The following is a 23534-nucleotide window of genomic DNA, read 5'->3' as shown; positions in this document are numbered from 1 at the left end:
ATAGAATAGCATTACAGTAATCTATACATGAGGTGACTCGGGCATTAACCAATACTTCAGTACTGTGTTGGTAAGAACAGGACAAAGTCTAGAAATGTTTCGGAGATGGAAGAAGGCAGTCAGAGAAATGTTACTTATATGGGAGGAATTATTTAATGCCATTATTAGTGTATAAATGGATATAAATAATTGCATTTAATCGATTCGCCAAAATCTGTTGTATGTAAACGATACTGTTTTAAACGTTATTGTTTTTTCATCAGAAAACCCGGTTTCCAAGTCTGCTTGTATTAGTTTGAATGGCACTTTTGCCACTCGCAATAAGGCGGACGCGCTGACGTATCGTATCGACAGTCCCTCACGTGATCCAGTGTCGACCGCAGGATGACGTCATCCAACGCGACAGCTTCTGCGACCACGCTTCTACCGCCTCGCTTTGTGAAACACTTCGGACGCAAGAGTGTTGCTGAGTGAACAGGCAGGCAGTAAGTGCTCTGTATTTTTTTGTGGATGTGTGGAATCGGCGCGTTCGTTAGCCCCCCACCGAACTTTGCTTGTGTGAATCCTCCTGTGGCCACCCGCGTGCGACTCTGTTGGTTTACTTGTATCTGCGGTTCACGTAACGTGGCTGACTCCCAAATTTTAAATCGTACCTCTCAGGCACACCGCTGGCGCCTGTTCATTCCTCTCCGTGTGTTCCTTTTGTCAATTTCTTCTCGAATCGCAGACATCGGGGAGACGGCCATTCATTCCACACTTACGGCGCTTTGATTTCTGCCTTTGTTTCTCTTTTGTTCCTCCGCGGTGTCCAGTTCAAAGACAGTCGGGGAGGTGGTGAGCGGCCGGCCATTAAAAGAATAGCGAGGAGTCAAATTAGTAAAAGTGAAAAACGAACTGGAGTCCATGACCGTGGAGAAGAGTATTAGAGAACAACAGTCTCTGTATTTACACACACGGCCTCCAACCTGCTTAACCCAATCCTGGGCGGCCAATAATTTTCTTGATCTAAATCAAAATAAAACGGAGGTGCTTATAGTGGGTCCACCAGCTAAAGCCCAAATTGGTCTTGGACTTCTCGGCTCTTTCTCTGCCTTTTCCAAACCTCAAGTCCACAATCTTTGTGATACATTTGATAGTAACCTCTCTTTTGAGAAACAAGTAAATTCTGTAGTCAAGAGTTGCTTTTTCCAAATTCGTCTATTAGGTAAGATCAAGCCTTTTTTATCTTCTAAAGATCTTGAGAAAGCTACTCATGCTTTTATTTTTTATCGCCTCGATTATTGCAATTCGCTTTATTCTGGGATTAGCAAATCTCTGATACACAGGTTACAGCTGGTCCAAAATGCTGCCGCTCGCTTTCTGGTTGAGGCAAGAAAGTCTGACTCTGTTTCTCCTATTTTAGCTTCTTTACACTGGCTGCCTGTCAGTTTTCGAATTGATTTTAAAATCTTGCTTCTAGTTTTTAAATCGTTACATGGGCTTGCTCCTGCCTGTTTATCTGAACTGTGTGTTTTACACCAGCCATCCAGAGTGCTTAGATCTTCTGGTCAGTTGTCTCTTGTTGTCCCTCGTACCAAGTGTAAAACCAAGGGGGACAGACAGGGCCTTTGCAGCTGCTGCCCCTCGCCTGTGGAACTCTCTACCTCATCATATTAAGGAGTCGTCTACAATTAAACAGTTCAAAACAAGATTAAAAACTCACTTCTTTTCACTTGCATTCAGTGACCTTCAGTAATACTAATGGTTTCCTCTTTGTGATCATATAATATTATTTCTATTATCTATTTTATTTTATGTTCATATATTGTATTACTATTTATGTTTTACTGTTTATTGTTTTTGTTTTCTCTTTTATTCTTTTATTGTAAAGCACTTTGGCCGCAGCATTACTATGTTGTTTTAAATGTGCTCTATAAATAAATTGACATTGACATGCATTGCTTGAATAGACACTTAAATGTGTGTCTTTTTTCCCATTTAACCTGTATGAAATATGACAAACTCCCATGTTTCAGTGCTAAAGCCAAACTAGTAATGTCTGTTAGTGAGTATTAGAGAAGTTAATAGAGATTTGTGGTTTGTGTTGCTGCCTTTTAGTTCTGTCAGAATCAATCTGAATCTCAGCCTGTTTTTTAAGTCTCTGTGCAGTTTCCATATCTGCTCTTTTATTCTTATTTTCTCCACTTATCTAAAGATGCTCAGGTTTAGTGGCCTGGCAAATCTAACTTGTCTTGGTGTGGTTGTGGACTTAGATACTTTATTAATCCTAAGGGGAAATTCACATACTCCAGCAGCAGCATGCTGATAAAAAACAATATTAAAGAGTAATAAAAATGTAGGTATAACAGACAATAACTTTGTATAATGTTAACGTTTACCCCCTCCCGGGTGGAATTGAAGAGTTGCATAGTGTGGGGGAGGAACAATCTCCTCAGTCTGTCAGTGGAGCAGGACGGTGACAGCAGTCTGCCGCTGAAGCTGCTCCTCTGTCTGGAGATGACACTGTTTATTGGATGCAGTGGATTCTCCATGATTGACAGGAGTCTGCTCAGCGCCCGTCACTCCGCCACAGATGTCAAACTGTCCAGCTCCATGCCTACAATATAGCCTGCCTTCCTCATCAGTATGTCCAGGCGTGAGGCGTCCCTCTTCTTTACGATACAATTTATTTTTGTATAGCCCAAAATCACACAAGAAGTGCCGCAATGGGCTTTAACAGGCCCTGCCTCTTGACAGCCCCCCAGCCTTGACTCTCTGAGAAGACAAGGAAAAACTCCCAAAAAACCTTGTAGGGAAAAATGGAAGAAACCTTGGGAAAGGCAGTTCAAAGAGAGACCCTTTTCCAGCTAGGTTGGGCGTGCAGTGGGTGTCAAAAGAAGGGGGTCAATACAATACAATACACAGAACAAGTCCTCAGTACAGCATAAAAATAAAAATTTTAGAAGTATACAGAATTTAACAGTAGATGATATCACATAATAAGATTTGGATTTTTTTAGAGTCCTGGAGACCTCATCCATCAAGCTGCCTCCCCCATTTGGCCATTCCACGGCTGAAACATTGCCAGCCAATCCGATGAAAGGACCCCTCTTTCCCATGATTCCTGTGATCCTCCATCAGGGATGACTTTACCATAGGCAGGCAAACAACTTGGCAGGGGGCGTGGCACCAATGCCACATTTGAGTACCGAGAAGAGAAACAGAATAGGTGAGGGTTAGTATTCAATTATAACTATCATGTTACTTATGTTTTAGTGCTAATGACTAACAACAGAGATGCAGTCTGTACAGTTAATCAGCAGCTCTAGTCAGGATATGCTAAACTGAAGTAGTGAGTCTTCAGCGGGATTTAAAGGCTGAGACCGAAGGGGCATCTCTTATTGAAGCAGGAAGACCATTCCACAGTTTAGGGGCCCTGTAACTAAAAGCTCGACCTCCCACTGTTATTTTATTAATCCTTGGAATCCTAAGCAGACCGGCATCTTGAGATCTTAATGTGCGCTCAGGTTTGTAAGTCATGATAAGTTCAGACCTTGGCCATTTAATGCTTTATATGTTAAAAGGTGGATTTTGAAATCTGCCCTAAACTTAACTGGGAGCCAGTGTAAGGATTTAAGAACTGGAGTTATGTGTTCATATTTTCTTGTTATTGTAATAATTCTTGCAGCTTGGATTAACTGGAGGCTGTATAGAGAACAGTTTGAACAGCCAGTGAACACCGCATTGCAGTAGTCAATCCTACTAGAGATAAATGCATGAATTAATTTCTCACAATCCTGTTTATTTAGAAAGCACCTTAATTTCCTAACATTTTTAAGATGGAAAAAACATGTTTTGGACAACTTTGTAATATGCGCTTTAAATGACATGCTAGAGTCAAAGATAACTCCTAGATTGCGGGCTGATTCAGTAAAATTAATTGGGATTCCAACTGAGTTAAATGATGACAAAATATTGCTGTGATCAGCGTCATTCCCTCAACAATTAACATCTCTGTTTTATCTGTATTTAAAGACAAGTAGTTCTCATTCATCCATTCCTTTAATTCACTAACACAACTAATTAAAGACAACATCGGAGAAACTTCATTTGATTTAAATGAAAGGTATAACTGGGTGTCATCTGCATACGAGTGAAAATTAACATTATGTTTCCTAATGAGAGATCCCAGTGGAAGCATGTAAAGTGAAAACAGTAAAGGTCCCAGTACTGAGCCCTGCGGGACACCATATTGAACTTCTGTGTATAATGATGGAGTACTGTCAGCACATTTCTGTACATATTGGAATCGATTTGATAAATAAGAACTAAACCAAGCGAGCACGGTGCCTGTAAGCCCAACATCATTTTCTAGCCTGTGCAGTAAAATAAAATGGTCAATGGTGTCAAATGCTGCACTTAAGTCCAACAACATAATTACAGTGGAGTTTCCTTCATCAGAGGATATCAGAATGTCATTTACAACCCGTGTTAGTGCGTTTCTGTACTATGACCAGTGCGAAACCAGACTGGAATTTCTCAAATAAATTGTAATGCGTAAGGTGTGACTGAAGCTGACTGGCACTACTTTTCTAGTATTTTAGAGAGAAATGGTAAATTTGAAATAGGCCTATAATTATTTAGTATGTGTGGGTCTAGGTCTGACTTTTTAAGTAAAGGTTTAATGACTGACACTTTTAGTGCATCAGGTACTGTGCCATGCAATAATGAACTATTGATAATGGTTAGAATAGGCGCTGCAAGAACATCCATTGCACTTTTACTAGTTTTGTTGGCACTGGATCTAGGGAACAAGTAGTGTGCTTCATTTTTGAAATTAAAGTTAAGACTTTCTGCTCAGTTACAGGATTAAAATTACTAAAGTGCTGAATGCAATGTGGCAGGGTCTGCTAAGCTAGTATTTGGTTTGTACTGTGATGCTGAGATCTGGGATCTTATATTTTTAATTTTCTCATTGAAGAAGTTCATAAAGTCTGTACTGCTAATATCTGTTGGTATTTTGCACTGTTGATCTGAATTCCCATTTGTTAATTTAGCCACTGTTCTAAACAGTACCCTAGGATTTTTATTATTGCTATCTATTAATGTAGAATAGTATTCTGAGCGAGCTTTAAAGAGGGCTTTTTTATATTTATTAACACTCTCTGTCCATGCAATTTGAAAGACATGTAGCTTTGTTGTTCTCCATCTGCTCCAGTTTTCGACACTCTAATATAAGAGCACGAGAGTTTTCATCAAACCAGAGAGAGTTTCTGATGTGCTTTGATCACTTTTGTTTTAAGGGAGCCACTGTGTCCAGAGCATCTCTCAAGGTCACATTATAATGTGATGTTAGCTGATCTAAATTGTTTTCCACAATTACACTCGACTTACTCAAAGTATCTATAAATTTTGAAGCAGAATTACAATCTAGATGTCGCACTGTCTTTGTTTTAATCTGTGAGTGTGTTGGCAAGGGCAGGACTAAATCAAATGTAATTAAGAAGTGATCGGAAATAACTACATTTAATGGAGTAATATTTAAATTTTGAATTTCAACTTTGTAAGTTATAATTAAATCTAATGTGTGGTTATGATTATGAGTTGGACCTTTGACAATCTGACAAAATCCTACTGAATTTAACAAATAAGTAAAACATTTGCTAAAAGTGTCAGTTTCCACATCAATGTGTACATTAAAATCCCCCATCAGTACTACGTGATCATAATTTATAGCCAAATCAGATAGAAGGTTGCTAAATTCAGTCATGAACAATGAATATGGCCCTGGTGGTCTGTAGACTAGCACTATAATTGTGTTGGAATCTGTTTTAATATTTAAAATGAATGCCTCAAAGGATGTAAAGTTGCCTAAATTTTTAGAAGTGATTTGCATTTTGTTACAATGAATTATTCCAAGGCCTCCTCCTTGACCAGAATCTCTAGACTTATGAAGGAACGAGTATCCATCTGGTGACGCCTCAGCTAGGGGAACAGTGTCACATTTACTAAGCCAGGTTTCAGTGAGAAGACACAGATCAGATTTTGTACTTAATATATATATCATTTACCAAAACAGCTTTATGCCAAGAGAGTGAATGTTCAATAAGCAGCATTTAAAACTGCATGGTTCTTTCTGAACTGGTGATATATTTTTTGTTTTAATTTGAAGTAAATTTCTATTACAGATGCCCCTGGTGGAGGGTCTGGTTTTATCCCTTGGTCTAATTATACACCTTATTTTTGGTTATCAATTAATTTAAAGGTTTGTACTAAAGACTAAATTTACTGGATGGCCCACAACAGGGATTATGGGTAACAGCTTCAGGAAAATAACAGGTGGGATAAACAACAGCCTGTGATTTAAGATCACATGACTGCGGCCTGGATGGTGCTCTAATCAGTCAACCAGGCAGTTTTGCTGCCATATTTTGGGATAATACATAAGATCCACTCCAGTTAGGATGAAGACCATCTCATTTGAAAAATCCAGGCCTTTCCCAAAAATCATCCCAATTGTTCACAAATGCTATGCTTTTATTTGCACACCAGGTTTCTAGCCAGCAGTGAAAGGAATGCAATCTGCTATAAATCACATCCCTCTATATAATCTTGGTAAGGGCCAGATACAATTAAATTCCGACATTTTCTTTTAGCTTTGGTGCATAGAGATGAAGTTCCTCTTTAATACCTCAGATTGCTGTAAATAAATATCATTAGTGCCGACATGCAGCAATAAGGTAGATACTTCATCGTCGCCTCACGGTCCAATGGCCTCTATGCCAGAAATCTTGGCCCCTGTCAGGCATTTAACATTAACTGCTGGTTTAACATAGTTTGGAATTCTAACATTCCACACTATGGAATCGCCAATTATGAGCACTTTATTATTCTCAGTTTCCACAGTCGCGCTGCGGAGTGCTGAGAATCTGTTCTGGGTCCGAATTGGTGACCTGGGTGCCTGGGGACTAAATTTTGGCTTCTTAGACCCCGTCTTACTGTTACCCACTCGCCCTGTGGCTGAATTGGTGCTGCTGACTTCGGCCGCACACTGACTACAGTGGGACCTGGAGAGACTGAAGCCGAATCAGAAGTAGCCGAATTGAGTTGATCCAATTTTCGGTTTGCCTAATTGCTATCAGATTCCTAGCGTGGTCCTCCAATTTGCGTATTTTCCCGACCAACTCTAAATTAACTAAACACTTTTGGCAGGTGAAGCTGACTACACTGTCGGCGGAAAACCTGAACTGTACATGCTGCAGGACATACAACATATAAATGTGCCCTCAACGGGCAGAGAGCAGATAGAACTTGCGTTTAGTGTTGATGTCATCTTCTCCGTTTTTTTTGTAATAACTTCTGTGCTTCGGCGCTTTCCGCGTTCAGCTCAATCACTAAGAGACTGTATGCTTTAAGTTTTTACCACCCGCTTAGCGATTGACTTTAATTTGTCACTGCCGGTTATTTCTCCTGGTCAGCTGTAATCTTTACTTCAGTTGAACTTGTTTGCTGAAGGGCTACGTGCCTGTGGGAGATGCCGCTGCTCTGTGCTTCCACTCGCTGCTCCGTCTTTATGCTGTCTCCCCAGCACACCACCATATAGAAGAATGCTCACCACAACTGTCTGATAGAACATCTGCAGCATCCTATTGCAGATGATGAAAGGCGCCAGCCTTCTAAGGAAGTATAGTCATCTCTGTCCTCTCTTGCACAGAGCATCAGTATTGGCAGTCCAGTCCAATTTATCATCCAGCTGCACTCCCGGATATTTATAGGTCTGCACACAGTCACCTCTGATGATCATGGGGTCCATGTGGGGCCTGGGCCTCCTAAAATCCACCACCAGCTCCAGTTGTACGTGGTTTGAGTCACACCATTTAACAAAGTCCTTGATTAGGTTCCTATACTCCTCCTCTCGCCCACTCCTGATGCAGTCCACGATAGCAGTTTCGTCAGCGAACTTTTGCGTGGCAGGACTCGAGTTGTATTGGAAGTCCGATATATATAGGCTGAACAGGACCGGAGAAAGTACAGTCCCCTGCGGCGCTCCTGTGTTGCTAACCACAATGTCAGACCTGCAGTTTCCTAGACACACATACTGAGGTCTGCCTGTAAGATAGTCCACGATCCATATAGCTGGTTCCTGCCTTGTACAGGTTTTCTTTCTGTACCCCAATAACTTCTATTCGTGTTTGTTTTGCACTGGACCACGGTGGTGAGCTGGAAGTTAAGGTCCATTTGGCTACTTATATATGTGACTTTAGCATACAGACCCAACCAGGCTGTGTGGGTCACCCCATGTGCCACTCTTAGGTGAACACCACTGTCAGGACTGGCGTCCCTCTTCTGGACAAGACCCACTTTTATTTAATTAGAATATTCATGGAGGCCAATAATGAACCGCTTTTTACTCTGGTCCCCCCTTTTAGGGTTACCCATAGCAAACTGGTCCGTAAGGGTGGAGCTTTAAGAAAGACTGAGGCACACACGGCCTCCACCGTGCCAATCTCACAATAATGGGAGGTGCTGCTGTTTAATACGAGTTTATTACTGTGTTAATTACTAAAATATTTGTGATGTGTGTAGTGTGTACTTGAACAAGATGAAGCTGATAAACTTGAAAGTTGTTTCAAAGTTGTTGAAAATGACAGTTGTTTTGAAGAACATTTTTGTCCAGGAGCATGTCAGATTTGCTAAGCACAGTCGCTGATCTCATCACCTGACCATGTTAATTTAAACAATTGTCACATTTAGCGATTGTGTGCCGACCATTCAGCAGAGTCGTGCTCAGCCCTGTTTCTTACAGCCAATAGTATGCTGCTAATGACACCTGTGGTGTACAAAGGGTTAACAACTGTCACTCTTCAGCAGCAATTTTCACCCTTTATTTTATTTTATTATTTTCCCCTTTTGTTTTGCTATCTGAAACATGAAACAACAGAAAGAGGAGCATCTCTTATTTTTGTTAGGTTCAAAACCTGCAGTTTGTTATTCCTCTTCACTTAACTCTATGCCTTCTACTTCAGGGAAACATTCACTGGTTGTTAGCTCTCCTGCACACACAGTCTGCCCCTAAGACTAAAAACAAAATCAAACCTGTTTAAATTTATCTTAGCGAGTCGCAGGCTAGTTGAAGTCAGACATTAGGTGTCTCACATCAGGCAGCCATCTTTACAGGGACACACCGCCAACTTCCTCCATCTCGCTAAGATTATGTAAATGAAGGCCATGACTTGAATAATGGTTTTGAATTTTGTTAGCTTGGGGCAGTTTCACATTAGAGAAGTTGACCAGCGATTTTAAGTTCCTCCTTCATATGCCCCTGTTTTTTAATATAATCCTGATGCCTAACTTGTATAAACCTACCTTGAGATTAACTGATAACACAATTCTGAGACCCTAACAGTGCTGAAAGTAGTGAATATTGTTGACACACAACTGTGCAAGATGACCTCCTTCTTCTTCTAGCCTGTTGGACCCTCCTTTCATTCCCAAACACATTTTACAGCTAATGTGACAGGAGAAGTGATGAGTTACTGTCTGATTGCTATGAACTGTCTGACTTGACATCAGCTTTAACTAACAGGATGTTATAAAAATCAAATCAAATCAAATGATCTGAATGATGCAGTTTTAATGGAATTGATTCCTGTTTTTTTCCACAGAGAGATAAAACTCTGCCATTTACTGTAACATTTAAATGAATGTGAAAGAAGAGACGTGTGATTCTGACCTGATTATCATGGAGGAGAGGACCGTAAATCTTAAGGAGGACTGTGATTGGGAGAGTGACCGCCCCAAACAAGAGAGTCTGGACATTAAGGAAGAGGATCGTGAACTGGGGTCAGTGAGTATTAAAAAGGAGGATGAAGAGGAGTGTGTCAGCACTGAGGTGGCCAGCTATAGGAGTATGGAGAGTGTCAAGGAAGATGATGTTCATTATGGAGATCAAGATGGAGCAGTGACCGGGTTAGTCTCTTCTCATAGCAGACATTCTTCATATCTGGAGTCTTCTATCAAAGTAAAATATGAATCATTACAGTCTGACAGAAAGATGACTGAAAAAATGTCATCTCCTAGAACTGAGGAAGGTCAGCCACCACCTAAGACATCATCTAAAACAAGTAAGTGAAAAATAACAATCGGTGTACATTTTAGGGTCAGAGTTATAGGCCTGAAAGTGCTGGCTTGTGCTTTTAATGAAACTTAGACAACGTTCAAACTATATTAAACACAGCAATTTTACTACATTTTACAGGGTTTAGGAGTCTGCACTTGTTCAGTTATTGTTTGTAACATTATGCAAACACTCTAAGCCTGTCTTTGGTAAAAAGAAAGTGTGTAAACCCCTTGGAATTCCTTTTATTTCTGCAATAATTCCTCCTAATTCTTTGGTCTGATCTTCAATTAAGTCCATAAAACAGACAAGCACAGTCGTTTTAAACTAATAACAATGAGACCCTTGTCATTCCTGAATACATTATTTAAACATGGGAACAGTCCAGTTTGTGACCCCCGTCTTTAGAAACTTTCTGATCCTCCTTTAGCTGCAATGACTTTCACCAAACTTTTCCTGCAACTGCTACTCAGGGTTCAATTTCTTGTCTATTCATAATTTTGAAAGTTTTCAGTTCCTTGCTGTCTCAGGGATTCCTTCAATGATCAGCTGACTTCAGGTAAAGCCAATGAATCCTAAGTTCTTCTGATTGGCCGCTCCAGAACACCAGCTTTCTTCTCTTTAAGACTTTCTCTTGTTGACTTCTTTTGTTTCAGTTGATTGTCTTTTTTATTCCCTAACTTCTCTCAAGCTTTCAGTATCATGACATCTCCTATCCGATTTCTTTGTAACAATTTTTAATTCAGTGCTTCATTGATGATGCCATCCTGTCCTGGTCCTGCAGAAGCAAAAAAGCCCCAAACTGTGATTCTACCATGAGGTGATAGCAATGGTGTGCAGTGATCTTTTACCTGCAGACCATTGTGAAATGCGGACACACACATGGTGACATTGGAATTCAGGCATTCAAAAGACCCTCACACCAGACCATGGGTTACTTTTATAAAACTTTGCATGGAATTGAGCATGAATATATGTGTACACAAAATAAAAAAAACAGGAAAATGTGTACCTCCAGAAAAAAATATAAGGTTTATAAACCGGATGTATGCCCATTACTACAAAATTTACTTTTTGTAAATTATAGTCACTTTTTAAATATGTATATGTGAACACTCCTTTAACTGCCACCCTGAAAACATTCACATATGGAGCCTGTTAATCTGTTACCTCTATATGCAATGATGATGCTGCATAACTTAATGGACTGGTAGATCAGCCTCTTCAACCATCGAGACCCCCACCACCTGCATTCAAGAATATCTGTTTTTGCTCTTCATCTGAGAGTGAAAGATCATATATGTAGTTACAGTTCCTCTCCTTTGTGCTCTGGGGTTCAGGAAAGGGGTATGGCAACGCTGTTTGAGTGGGTAACCACTGTCACCTGGCACATATGATGACATGATTACTGTTATAATGAATAGGTCAGGTCATATGAAACTCTGAGAGTTCAGTAGGTTACTTCACCAACACATATTTCTCCATGTAAAGCAACATCACGTCTGTCAAAGCTACTTTGTCTCAAAATAAATGAATCGTGGTTTGAGTGAGGCCATGGAGGCGTGACCTTTGCCAACCACATCTTCGATGACTTGTGTATTAATGGAATGTCACTGGTTACGGTTAACAAAATCAGCTTCAGTCTTGCTAGGTGCTCTTTTTGCAATATGATTGCAGTAAAGTGTTCCAATTCTATTAGGAGAGCTGGACAAAGCTGCAGATTGACTTTTTGTGTTGGGAAAAACATGTTATGTGTGTACACTTTCACTGTACAACAACGAGATGTAGTGCATCAGCAGTCAGTTAATGGCTTCCAGCACAGCAGGCATAATGGAGTGAAGCTTGGCTGAGATACTATTGAGGTGTCCGCTACTTCCCTGAGAAGAGACATCAACTAGCAGATATAAAGTGATGACAATGCAGAATTTCTTCAGTGCAAATATATATCATTGGTTCTCTTTAAGGGAACTAAAATACAGTTTGTACATCATAGCTCTAAATTTTGAGGTGTCATGTTTGTCATATCAACGCACATTATAATAACAGCTTGGTGAATTGAATTATTATTGCGAGTCGTCATTTAGGTTTGACTGCCTTTTCCTCCTTGATCGAGGGTGTCGTCATTTCCCATTTTCTCTGAAATGTTGTGTATGTATGGGTCAGAGTTACTGTAAATATGTTTGTTCCCCTGTCAAGTTTCTTTTGTAAATCTTGACTTTTGCATGGGAGGTTGCATATACACATTTCAAGTCCAGTTTTATGTGTATGCAAGCTTTATAAATGAGGCCTTAGGACCTTCACTAGCCTATCTATAGATAGGTCTCAACCCAGGCAGCCTGACTCCAAACTCAACAGGAGGCTTCAGCATGCACAGGCCAAAATGTATTGTTGGTTTAAATAGTTATAATAAAGCACTCATCAAATGTCAGTAACCAACTGAAGGACCACCTCCCTGATATCAAATATATATGCTGGAGGTGGTCCTTGAGGAGTGATATTGGTGTAACCTGACCTCTTAAGGCCTCACCTTCAAAATACAAAGATATTTGAGTAATTAATAAACAAAACAATATAAACAACTTGAAATTACATTATCAGAATGAAAAGGCAAGTAATATTTGAAAAATATTGAAAGCATTAAATCAGCTAAGATGTTCTTATAAATACCTATATTTGCTCTCCCAGCTTTATTTTTTCACCCTGTCATAATTTCCCAGCCTTATTCTCCTCTCGTTTTATCTCCTCTTGACAATCTTTAAGAGTTATCTTGATGTGAATTTGGGACAGCTTAGCTGTTAGCTAAACTAACAAGCTTGATGGTCTGATGAATGGTCTCCTCTTGTCTGCTACATTTGTTCTTGATCTGTATGTTCATGAGCAGATTCTTATCGAGAAGAGATGGCTTTGCAAGAACCCACATTTCTTTCCTTTTATTTCTCTGATTGCCTCTAAGCCACATCTCCAGTCTCCACTCATTGGTAGAACACCTGACTAGATGGGACTGTAAAGGTTTAATGATGTGTTCAGCATTGACAGTCCAGTTGTTTGTGTGTTATGAGTTCAGATTGATTGTGTTTGTCTGTGATTGTTGTGAAGTTGAAGATCAGATCACATTCTCAGGAGGAATTTGGGCAAAAATTCAGGAGATTTCAAAGGGTACACAAACTTTTTCTTACATCTGTAAAGCAATTTAAATTCTATTGAAGATTTTAAGCAACACATTCTCAGAGCATCCATCCAGTGTCCATCTCTGTGCATCTTTAGCTAACAGTGTTGTGTTTGGCCTGTTTGTGTTGTAATATGTACAAGAACCCGGGCACACAGTTGGCAACCAGATTTGGGTAAATTTTACACAAACATTAAGATGTTTTTTACACAGAGAACTTTGCCTGGCTGAATGGCCTGTTATCGTTCAAATTGTTCTAATAGAGCTGCAGTCACCTGAGAGAAAATTAAAGACTTGTTGTTGCCTTAGCTCTTCACTTTATGTATTGCTTCATCTCCTTTCTCTTGTAGCGGGCCTTTTGTACTTTACTTTAGTATTGTTTTACTTTTAATTTCTCTGGCTTTGACTTGTCTATCATTTAATGATAAATGTTCAGGTTGCTCAGCTAGTGCTGTATTTCAGCTGATGGAAAGAGAAAGACATTGAAAGGTGGAGTTTAGATTTTCATAGGACATTTTTACATACACACTTGAGAAGTCTTGGTGTGTTAGAATGTTAATTTTATTTATTGATTGTCATGAGCATCAAGTTGTGTTTAGTAAAGATTTACTCCCTAATAATCATGTGATTATTATGACATCATATTGATGATTGTGTTAAGGTTGCCTTGGGCATTTCTGGAGTATTTGAAATTGCAGAAGAAGTGTGTGTTTTGCTTTTTCAAACAGATTGTTTTCTTTCTGATTTCTTTGTTTAATAATTATGTGCTTTCTTTCAGTTTGACTTTCAAATCTCCCTTTGGCTCATAGTTTTGGTATCCCCTGATTATTTTCTTCTCCGTTAGTATCTTTGCCGTTTTACTATTTACAGTATTTCTTATATATATTTCTTTTCTGGTTCATCATGCTTCCACTGCAAAACCGGTCCCACCCACACGCAGCCGTCACGGCATTTCTCGATTCATATTCGCCTACTTCCAACCCCTTCCCCAAGCTGCCAGCGGCTCCTCTTCATATCTGGTCCCGCTCCCACACAGCCAACACGGCATTTCTCGACAAGCTACTGAAGTACGCTTACAAAATAAAAAAAACTCTGCATTAGGCGAAAATTTATTTCTCCAGCTAGATTCCATGCTCAGAACCATCAACCCCTTTGCTAAATCATACAAACACATGCATGAAATCGATTTGCATCTATCCCATAGGCAACTCCTGTAAACAGATTTCCACTTAATATGAATTCCGATCCTATGGTTTACCCACTTCTACTCCCTTACGGAGACATTGGCTGGCACAAAAGATTTACAACATGTTCCCGATAAAAGAACTACCAAGCAAATAAGGCTTACTCAGTGCCAGTTTTATGTGTACAGATTAGCAGGAGGAATGAGGAATACATTTAGTATTTTGCACTCAAGCAGCAAACTATTCCAACAGTACTTCGTAGATGTGTATGTTAAAACAGAGGGCGCGCTTCTCAACTATCTCTGATTACATCAACAAGATCTGCGCGTGGAACAATACAAAGGACTATCTGATGTGCTGCAAGAAAACGTATGTGTAGGCAAAATGATCATATTACCGTCCACATTTGCAGGAAGTCCAAGATACATGCAACAAAACTATCAGGATGCCATGACCATAGATACGTAAATTCAGAAAAACCTCATTTATTTATCACTTTCACATGTAATTCTGCTTGGCCGGAAATTCTACATGCACTGTCGGATACCCCCAAATTTTTTTATTAAATGTATTAATAAAAACCCACAGAATGAGTAATTTAATAAGACTTCATTTGCATACATGAACTCATTAAATTTAATACACAGTAAAATGCAACACATTTAATTTCAGTTAGCATAGTGCACGTCCATGAATATTATAAAGGGCTGTATGAGTGAGGCCGGTGTGTGATAAAGCTGACCAGTCCTGGTTTCACTTGCCACTCCTCACCCAGAGCAGACACTAATACTAGTAATGGCTCTGATCCCAGGTTTCTTCATCTTATAATTTTTTTTTTAGATTACTGGTGCTTCTGTTGGTCAGTGCATTAATACTTCACTTTGTTCATTCTTCTGTATTGCTTTAGTGATTTAAATGAGCTATTTTTGTATACGTTTTGCATTTAGGAGTCCACGTGATGCTCAATTGAATAATGGCTGTGGTGTAAGAGTACTCCGTGACTCTATCCTGCAATTACTGTTTTTACAAATTAATCTAAAAAATGTCTCATCAGAGCATCAACATACCATTTGTGGTTTTTGGTGTGACATATGAATTGTTCAGATCAGAAGACACACCCTGGCTCTTTGCATTCAAGGCCAGTGAAGAAAGCCCAGAGGAGTTTGATTGAGGCTGGCATGGCGACTGATAACTTTCCACTGTTAATCAACTGGCGGCCTTTATATTGGAGCAAAATGGAGTCCTAAGTGTGACCTTGAATGCATCAGAGAGGAGGTTATCTGACCTTCATAGTGATATTGTAGAAATTAGAAACGAAAAGCAGAAACTCCTGTCAGTTTTTATTCAGGTCTGTACTCAAGTGGAGCAGCATGACACAGAGAATACATTCCTTTTATGCTGAGACCCAATCTCCCCATAAGAAACTTTACAGACAATAAGATGGATCAAGGAGAGGCAACATCAGAATTAATGGAGTTCCATATAATGAGTGGAAAAATGTTTGGCTTTATGAAGAAATAATGGCTTTTGGTTTTCAACCATTTCTAATTCAGGCGGGCACACACAATACATACCAGGCAAAGTAACATGTCTGCGTCCAGTTCTGACTGACTTACTATTCTGAAAGATACACACAAACATTCAAATGTAACTTTTGAAGGATGGAAGGTCTACTTTTACTCCCAGTTATTCAGTCAACACCACACCAACCCCACAAGACATCATCTCTGGTGATCAAAAAGGCTCCACAAATTGATCTTTCTGCTTTCCTGATTTGTCTGAGAAAACCTCAGACTTCCTTCCCAGGGGTGCATCGGCATTTCACTGACCCTCAACAGGCGCTCAGTGCCTTTGACTCCTTCATGTCACTGGTGTTTTGCCGCTTTGACTGTTTTATTTATGATTTACCAGTACTGCTTAGACATTTTCCTGAATAATTAATTCATAATTACTACTTCTTTCTTTTTTTCATGTGTATATTTCGTGTGTGTACATACACATGTGATTAGAGAGTCATTGCCGGTTGTGAGGGGTCAGGACACGAGCCTTTCATGCTGCACATACTCTTAACCCACAATTGTTTAATATTTGCTTGCATGTCATATTTATCTAAAGATGTGTTTTTTCATATTTTCACCACATTGACTCTTGTATTGTGAATGTTGGGGTCAGGATGGGATTGTTTACTGATCTGTCTCCATGTTTGCCCACTCATAAGCAGAACCTGTTGATTTTTTCCTGTATTTTAATTTGAGAGACCTCGGTTTAGTTTTTTGCATATATGGTTTAGGGATGGGATTCTGGAGTTACTGTCTACATTATACATGATTGCTGGTGGGGCTACTGGGTTAACTTGTGTGGCACCTTGTAACGTATTTCATTTACTTTTCTCCTTTATTGCTGTTCTTTGTTTTCCCTCTCTCCTGTCTAATCTCAGTGTCTTCTCTTCTTCTTGCAAGCACTCAATTGTTGCTGATTTATTATTTTTGAGCTATTCTGATACAGCCTGTTTTCAAGATTTGTTTCTTTTGGTTAAAGACATTCATTGAGGTGTCTCCACATGTTAGTGTGTGGCAGTGTCCTTCTCAGCCACTAGTAAAAAAACTTGGAGCTTTGGGCCGAGTTCACTATGCTGTGCCGCTGAAGGTTCTTGACTCTGAGGTGTTTCAGAGGCAGGTTTTATTTTGTGTTGATGGAGATTTGTTAAAGAAAACTCACCTGTGTTGCAGTCTGTGCCCCACCTCCATAGAATAACACATTATATTAATCTTTTCCTTTCGTTGTCTGAATTCCAAATAATCATTGGTATTCGTGCAAATGCATTTATTAACACCCTGCTCGATGAATCTCATTCCCTGATTAATCAGCATTTTCCTCCGTCTTCACAGGTGCTTGCCAGATTTATTATGAATCTAAACTCAATTGATGTATTTGTATTCTTGCTCTCATTGCCTGACCATCGCTGCATTATGTTTCAGCTATTTCTCCCTTCGTCAGTGTTTTCATGCGGATTTCATTAAACAAACCTCTGCTAAACTTGAGTAATTTATAACACTAAACAAAGACTCTGTTTAAGATCCACCTTGTGTTTGACTGGCTATTAAAGAGCATATTCAAGGCCTGACCATTGCTAATGTCACCAAATATTCTCACCGGCATACAGTAATATTGACAATCTTGAGAAGCGTCTAAATAATCTTTTAAGTACACCTGTGTTTTTCTGATCCAGTCCACAAGCTCAATATGACGCTAATCAGAGAGAAGGTAAATGACAATCTTGTGCAGAGTTGAGAATTCATTTCATTTGCACTCGTTGCTATCTCACTGGTGCTAAACTGAACGAGATGTGAGCTCTTAGACTGCACAGATGAGATTTGTTATCATCCACGTCTCAGGTCGAACAAAATATAGTGATAGTACAGATATATAGATAATATCATGAACTACTGCTTGGAGATTTATAAAGTTTATAAAATTTTTTCTTATACTTTCCTCTCTGCTGAACTCCCATCTTTGGAGTTATTCATGTGTTTTTTAATTTAATTAAATTTTCAAAACTCTCACAAAATGATGCTGCTTTTCTAGAGGCTCCTGTTTTAGCTGAAGAAATTAAATCCATTAAATGCATGGTGGTATGAAGACAGAAGTATATTTTGCATTTCGGCCACAAGTGTCCAGTTTGCTGTTTTAGGTCAGGTGTCACTTGGGTCTCTGGGATTTTTCAATGACCTGTGTATTTTATTCATTTAAATTTTACCTTGTTCTCATTGTATATTAAAATATTTTGGCTTTACTATTCTCGGCCTCTTTTTAAAAACAAATTTAAAAAATATTATGGAGATGGGTGGCTTTGGACTAATTGTTTACAAATATTAAAACACATTGTGTTTAATAAAAGTTCATTTCATATTTGACATGACACTCTCCAATGTAATGATGGGTGATGATTATTACTTTCTACCTGTAATAATTAACAATATATAATGTTATAATATTTTAAGAATATGATGACAAAATGATGATGCCATTCTGTAATATAGTTAAACAAATCAACAATAGTCTTTGATTTGATTGTGCCTATCACATCACAATAGAGAGTTGAGTCTCTGTTCACTTGCTACCTAAGTCAAACGATTGCTTATGCTTATCAAAGTTTGTTCATAAATTAAACCAGTATTTATTTAGTGTTGTAAGATAATGTCCGTATGAAAGCGGATGGTTTAAAATTAATTTTATTTTATCTTTAAACATTATACAGGAATCAAACTTCACTGCTGTACTGAATGTGGCAAACAGTTTTCACAGAGAAGCAGTCTTCAGAGCCACCAAAGAATCCACACAGGAGAAAAGTCGTATGCCTGTTCTGAATGTGGTAAACAGTTTTCCGATAGAAGCAGTTTTCAGCACCACAAAATAACTCGCACAGGGAAGAAGCCTTATTGCTGCTCTGAATGTGAACAACAATTCTCTTATAATAGTTATTTTCAGATACACATTAAAACTCACTCAGGAGAGAAGTCGTATTGCTGCTCTGAATGTGGCAGAAAGTTTTCACAGAGAAGCTATCTTAAGATCCACCGAAGAATTCACTCAGGAGAGAAGCCGTATGACTGTTCTGAATGTGGTAAAAAGTTTTCACAGAGAAGCAATCTTCACAGCCACCAAAAGAATTCACACAGGGAGAAGCCATATTTCTGTTCTGAATGTGGAAAACAATTCTCTTACAGTAGTAATTTTCAGATACACATTAAAACTCACTCAGGAGAGAAGTCATTGCTGCTCTGAATGTGGCAGAAAGTTTTCACAGAGAAGCTATCTTAAGATCCACCGAAGAATTCACTCAGGAGAGAAGCCATATTGCTGTTGTGAATGTGGCAAGAAGTTTTCAATAAGTGTCCAACTTCAAAGGCACCAAAGACTTCACACAGGAGAGAAGCCATATGACTGTTCTGAATGTGGTAAACAGTTTTCACAGAGAAACCATCTTCAGATTCACCAAAAGAATCCACACAGGAGAGAAACCGTATGACTGTTCTGAATGTGGCAAAAAATTTACACAGAGAGGCTATCTTCAGAACCACCAAAGAATTCACACAGGGGAGAAGCCATATTGCTGCTCTGAATGTGGAAAACAATTCTCTTATAATAGTAATTTTCAGATACACATTAAAACTCACTCAGGAGAGAAGCCGTATTGCTGCTCTGAATGTGGCAAAGAGTTTTCACAGAGAAGCTATCTTAAGAGCCACCAAAGAACTCACACAGGACAGAAGCCATATTGCTGTTCTGAATGTGGAAAAAGGTTTTCACAGAGAAGCTATCTTCGGAAGCATCAAAGAATTCACACGAGAAAAAATGACAGAAACTCCCCACCTTGCCCACAGATGAACACAGTACAATGCTAAACAACAGAAGAAAGAATTCAAAAAGTTTGATGAAAACAAAAAAAGATCTAATTGGGGAAACTACAAGTAAAGTGGTAAATACCCTGCCCCCCTCCAACAGCCTCATGTGGAAACAGAACTTACTCATGCATGGCTTATGAGAGGCAAACTAGAACAAAAGGTGTACGCCTCATCATAGTTGCACAAAACAGTTGCTTGGGCGCAAAAGTGGTTCAGGTCAAAAATAGAGGAAAATAAATAAAAATAACCCATAATTGTCGCTTCTGCCACAAAGAATTAAAAACAGTCACACATCTTGTTGGTGGGTATGAGGTACTGATTGATGAAGGATCATACACTGCACAACACCACAAAGTGGCCAGGTTCATTCACGGGAAACTATGCAAGAAGTACAACTTACCAGCACCAGAAAGACACTGGCACCACAACTCAGACCACATAATGGAAAATAAGAAGGTGCAGTTCACTTGTAGCACAGCAATACTGACTGACTGAAAAATAGAGGCCAGAAAACCAGATGTAAGAAATCCTGGATAACAGAAGTATTAGTTCCTAGTGATTACTCAGTCCTAGCAATGGAGAGGTAAGAAAGAAACAAAATACCAAGAAATGCAGTCTGAGATATGACAGATGAAATGTAGACCAAAAAACAAAAACGGAAGGAGTGCCTGTTGTTCTAGGATGAACAGGACTGATAAAAGAACAACGTTCAGGCCCATCTTGACAAATTACAATAACTCCTTATGACCTGCAAAAAGAAGCCTTATTAGAAACAATGCAGGTTCTACACTGAGTCCTTGTGGGAAACTTACGAGAGTGAGAAGTTAAGCAGTACAACGAGACTGTCCTGACTAAAGAGTGAAGTTCACTCCTGTTTTGATGGTAAGCACACCAAGAAAATTTGGAAGAATTAAACCTGAGAGAAGCTGAATTACTGTTCTGAATGTGGTAAACAATTCTGTCACAGAAATATTCTTCTGATGCACATTAAAATTCAAGAAAGAGAGATATGGTGTTCTGAATGTGACAAATAGTTTTCATGGAGAAACAATCTTTTGGATACAACATCTACATTTATTTAAATAGCACACTTTCATATAAACAATGTAGCTCAAACTGCTTTACAAGATGTAATAAGAAGGAAGTTAATTATAGACATAAACAAGATTATACAATAATATACAGTATGTAACAAAGAAAAAGGTAATGTTGAATGGCCAAGTGGACAGAAAAAAGCAAAAAAAAAAAAAACATCCAGTTAGGCTGAAGAGAAAAATATCTGCAGGGGATCCAAGGCCAAAATACTGCCCTGCAAACACTAGGTATTCTACATAAATCAGTCCTCATGGTTTACATGCTTCACATGAAGATTTTGATGATGATGATGGCCATCTAGACATCTGGGACAACCGCCATTCAATCCATAAACACGAGGCAGTGTGGTATGTTGATCAGGAGGTGGTGGAGCACATGGTCACCACAGAAGAAATGTAGAAGACAGCAGAGAACAGTACAGATTTATATGGAACTGCAGAACCCAGAGGAAAATGATAATCCAGTGTCCATATAGACTAATAGGGATACAACTAAAATGTAGCTATGAAAAGTCATTTTAAAATAATTGTTTATCAGTTTTTATATCTTCTACAGAGTTATCCTGGTGAATTTCTATTGGTAAAGTATTTTGAGTTTTTAGGCGTGTTACAGTAAATGGCCATCTCACCAGTTCTTTTCAGATTGTATCTTGAAATTATAAGCAGGCCTTCATTTGAAGATCTGAGGTTATGACTGGGAGTGTAAGGGGACAGACATTCCAAAATGTAGGACTGGGTGAGATTATTTAAGGCTGTGTAAACCATTACACCATTCAGCAGACATGTGAATTATCCTTAAGTGCTAATTTTGGACTTGAGGACCACTTTGTTCATATATAAGTAGGGGACTATCTGTTGTCGTATTTTAAAGTCAATTCTAATTCTACACGAGTAACGACACTAAAACTGATGAAATGTGCTCAGACTTTCATTTTCTGATTAAGATTCTTGCTGCTGCATTCTGCACTAACTGTAACTGATTGATGGCTTTCTTAGGTAGTCCTATAAAGAATACATTATGGTAATCTATTTGATTGAAAAGAAAAGTGTGAACTAATTTTTCAATGTCTAATAAAGTTATAAGAGGTCTAACAGCTGTTTTCCTGAAGTGGAAAAAGCAGTCCTGGTAATCTGATTAATATGTGATTTAAAATTTAGGTCAGTCAGTGATTACTTCTAAATTCTTTACCTCCAACTTTACTTTTAAGCCTAAGGCATCAAGTTTATTTCTAACGCCCTCACAATGTCCATGTTTGCCAATAACTTAAGATTTCTCTTTTCTCCTTATTAGTCAGAGAAAGTTACTACTCGTCCATTCAGAAAAACACGTAATACACAGGATCACAAGAAAATTCACACAGGAGAAGCCGTTTTGCTGCCCTGAATGTGGAAAACAATTCTGTCACAATAGCACTTTACTTCACAATTTATTTTTGTATAGCCCAAAATCACAAAAGAAGTGCTGCAATGGGCTTTAACAGGCCCTGCTTTTGATAGCTCCCAGTCTTGACTGTCTAAGAAGACAAGGAAAAACTCCCAAATACAAAAAATAAAAAAAACAAAAAAGAAAAAAACTTTTGTAGGAAAGGCAGTTCAAAGAGACACCACAGAACAGAACACAAGTAATCCTCAAAACAATATAATAGTGTGATAGACATATTCAAAATACAGAGTAGAATTGAACAGTAGATGATATCACATAAAGTGACTTGGATTTGTTCAGAGTCCTGGAGACCTCGGCCATCATGCTGCCTCCACTTGTTCTCCATTCCACAGCTGAGACAGCGCTGGACCCGCCAATCCGATGAAAGGACCCCTCTACCCAATGATTTCAGTGATCCTCTATCAGAAATGACTACCATAGGCAGGCAGAACAACTTGGCAGATGGGTCGTGGAACCAAGTGCCACATTTGAGTACCAAGAAGAGAAACACAATAGGTGAGGTTTAGTATCAAATTCTAACTATCATATTACTTATGTTTTAGTGCTAATGACTGACAACAGAGATGCAGTCTGTACAGTTAATCAGTAGCTCTAGTCAGGGTGTGCTAAACTGAAGTCGCAAGTCTTCAGCCGGGATTTAAAAGCCGAGACCGAAGGGGCACCTCTTATAATATCAGGCAGACCATTCCACAGTTTAGGGGCCCTGTAACTAAAAGCTCAACCTCCCACTGTTATTTTATTAATTCTTGGAATCATAAGCAGACCGGCATCTTCAGATCTTAATGTGCACATTTGGTTTGTAAGTCATGATAAGTTCAGACAAGTAAGCCAGACCTTGGCCATTTAATGCTTTATATGTTAAAAGGAACCAGCTCTCAGTCTTCTTTGGGACTTAAACCCGAGACCACTGTCAGTCTTCACAACCTCTGGTTCACCATTCCACCCAAGGGTGACACAGAGGCCAAACATCTCCCCTCTTTCATAGACTAGAGAGAAGTAAAACATCTCTTGCTGGCCAAATCAAGGAAGGCACAAGATGTATCAGTAGTACAAGTATAAAGTAGGACAAATATAAGTAGAAGTCGCACAATGTAACAATGACACAATGGATTACAGGTAATCTAAAAGTCAATATAAGACAGTTT

The 23534-nt window shown here is 39.0% G+C and overlaps 1 pseudogene; it reads left to right on the top strand.

Annotated features, from left to right (window-relative positions):
• The first annotated feature begins 414 nt into the window (after window positions 1-414).
• LOC120515498 lies at window positions 415-19851 on the top strand (annotated as a pseudogene).
• Window positions 19852-23534: the final 3683 nt, after the last annotated feature.

The sequence above is a fragment of the Polypterus senegalus genome, chromosome 15, assembly GCF_016835505.1.
Source record: "Polypterus senegalus isolate Bchr_013 chromosome 15, ASM1683550v1, whole genome shotgun sequence".
Lineage (NCBI taxonomy): Eukaryota > Metazoa > Chordata > Cladistia > Polypteriformes > Polypteridae > Polypterus > Polypterus senegalus.
This window is presented reverse-complemented; position numbering and strand designations above follow the sequence as displayed.